Raw genomic sequence first — 2,907 nt, 5'->3', positions numbered from 1 at the left:
TCAAACACAAAGTTAGGGATCCGTGTGAATTTACTACTTATGTGCATTTTTTTTCTTCTAAAACCGACCTCTTCCTATATTACCAATCCACATTTTTTGAACTGGAAAACATCTACCATGTATTACGTTTTTATGTGTCCATATAAATAAAATGTGTAGTTCAAATTTTGTACTGTATACTACCTAAGAATATGTTGCTGCTAGAACCTGGTCGTATATTATGTATATATATACGTATATATATAGGGAAAGCCTAAAATAAGAGCATTTTTTAAGATATAAAATAAGAATCATTTTCAGCCCTTAGATCATCAAGATCTACGGTTGATTCGTAATCCTGTTGGATGGATTTATGGTCCTAAGTTCGAATCCCAAAGGTAGCAAAAATTTATTTTTCACAATTCATACATTTATACAGCAAATTCATACGTGTTCTACATAAAATTCATACATTGAAAATTGCTCTTAGTTCTTATATATATATATATATATATATATATATATATATATATATATATATATATATATATATATATATATTTGCTATCTTTGAGATTCGAACTGAGGACCATAAATCCATCCAACATGGGTTACGAATCAACCGTAGATCTTGATGATCTAATGGCTGAAAATTATTCTTATTTTATATCTTAAGAAGTGTACTTATTTTAGCTCTCCTATATATATATATATATATATATATATATATAGTTGAGTTCGAGTACAAATTCATTTAACATAAAAAACTAATAACCTTGCATTTTACTTACAGATCGAGTGACTGCACTTAACGTATATAGAGAAATTGTATTTTCGTGATAATAAATCATTAAATTGTACTGAAATAGTGCTTCATTCAACATTCGAACATAGAACCACAAAGTGCATGTACTTTATAGGTAAAGTACAATTAATTTATAAATTAAATACAAAAGGTTTGTAGTTTATAGATTAAAATAGATTTTTATTTGATCAAATTCTTATATAAGTATAATATTATTTAGTACTCCATCCATCTATGAAAAGTATAACACTTTTATTATTTTTGGGCTAAATATCAGTTTTTGATCCATCGTTTGAGCGTTTTCTCAAAAATATCACATCCTAAGCATATTTACAAAACAATACCCATCGTTTCATTTTTTTTCTTATTTGTGGCCCACAAAAATAATTCGACGACCGGATTTTGACGTGTCCGGCCAAACGCCACGTTGGCATACACGTGTAATTAAAAAAAAAAAAAAAAAAACTAATGAAAACCACTAAGTCAAAATCACATCTCTAGTATTGAGGAAAAGAAAACGTTTTCTTCATCTCATTTCCCTCTCCCATCTTCTCCCATCTGCCGCTCCTTTCCCTCTCCCATCTTCTCTGCCGCCCCTTCCCCTCTCCCATCTCCTCCTCCCCTTCCCCTCTCAAATCTTGTGCCACACACTCGAACCCTAGGCTTCGAGCGAGGCCAACCACCTCGACCTCGTTGGTCAATCGCCGCGATCTGGATCTGGAAATGATGAACATCCGAGGCCGATGGTGGCCGCGCGCCGACACGGATTCCCTCTCCCAGGAGTAGGCGCTGCGTAGAAGCTTCATGAAGTTTCGAGCGGAGAAAGTGGAGAACGGGGATGGATCGATGGATAGATCGGTGGTGTGAGCTCCGAGGCCGACGATCATTTCCGGCGAAGAGCGGGACGAGCACGTTGGTGATGCCGTGGAAGTGGTTTTTGGCGTGTGCGCCAGTGGAGAAGAGGATGCCCATGACGACGAGGGTTTGGGTGAACGAGGGAGTTTGTCGGCTGCCTTGATTTGGAAAGCGGAGATAGTGGTCATGGCGGCATCATCGTATTTTCGGGGGTGGGGCTTTACTGTGATGGAGGTGGGTGGTGGTTTGAAGGTGGTATGAAAATGGTGGATGAGGCGCCGTGGATGCGTACGTCGCTGTTTAATTCGTACACATCGAGTTTGAGTGTTTTCTGCCCACTTCCCTTCATCCCCATGGAAGTCATCGTCTTCATTATCTTTAGACTTTTCTTGGAAGTTTTGGGGGGCTGTTGAGGTAGATTTGAAGGGGGCAGATATGGGGATCTGGCGGCAGCAAGGGCAGCGGTGGGGAATATCTGGCAGGGGTATATTTGGCAAGGGGGATATCCGGCAGGGGTAGCGGTGGGGATCCGACAGGGGCAGGTGTAGTGATTGGAATTAGTTTTTTTTTTTCTTTTTTTTTAATTACACGTGTATGCCAACATGGCGTTTGGCCGGACACGTCAAAATCCGATCGCCGGATTATTTTTGTGGGCCACAAATAAGAAAAAAATGAAACGATGAGTATTGTTTTGTAAATATGCTTAGGGTGGGATATTTTTGAGAAAACGCTCAAACGATGGGCCAAAAACTGATATTTACCCTTATTTTTTGTATCCATAAAAAATATGTAATTTTTCTTTTTAGAATAGGATCCAATATCTTTTTCTTATCTTTTATATTTACAAAAAATCATACTCCAATCTCGAGCACTCATTTCACATAATGATGAGACTTTTCTCCATTATATAAAAATCACCATCACTTTTATTAAAATTTGTGTCTACCAAAAGTATCATATTTTTCCTCAAAAAAAAAACCCATATTTTTTATGGAAGGAATGAGTAGTATATATACATAAATATATAATGTATCATATGTCAATGTATCATATAATAATAATATACTATTATGTCAAGTAAATTCAACAAATATTATGCAGTGTACACTACGTTGCTAGCGTTTTTAACAGCTGGCATCCGGACTTATCAATTTATATATTTTAGTATTTTCTTCGTTGACTTTTACATCGATATTTAAGTTATTTTGTGATATCGGGATCAGCATTTCCTATAATATTTTATTTATGATATCTTTATGCATCGTCAT

The sequence above is a fragment of the Salvia miltiorrhiza genome, chromosome 1 (assembly GCF_028751815.1).
Source record: "Salvia miltiorrhiza cultivar Shanhuang (shh) chromosome 1, IMPLAD_Smil_shh, whole genome shotgun sequence".
Classification (NCBI taxonomy): Eukaryota; Viridiplantae; Streptophyta; class Magnoliopsida; order Lamiales; family Lamiaceae; genus Salvia; species Salvia miltiorrhiza.
The sequence above is the reverse complement of the archived record's forward strand: the minus strand, read 5'-3'. Positions refer to the sequence as shown.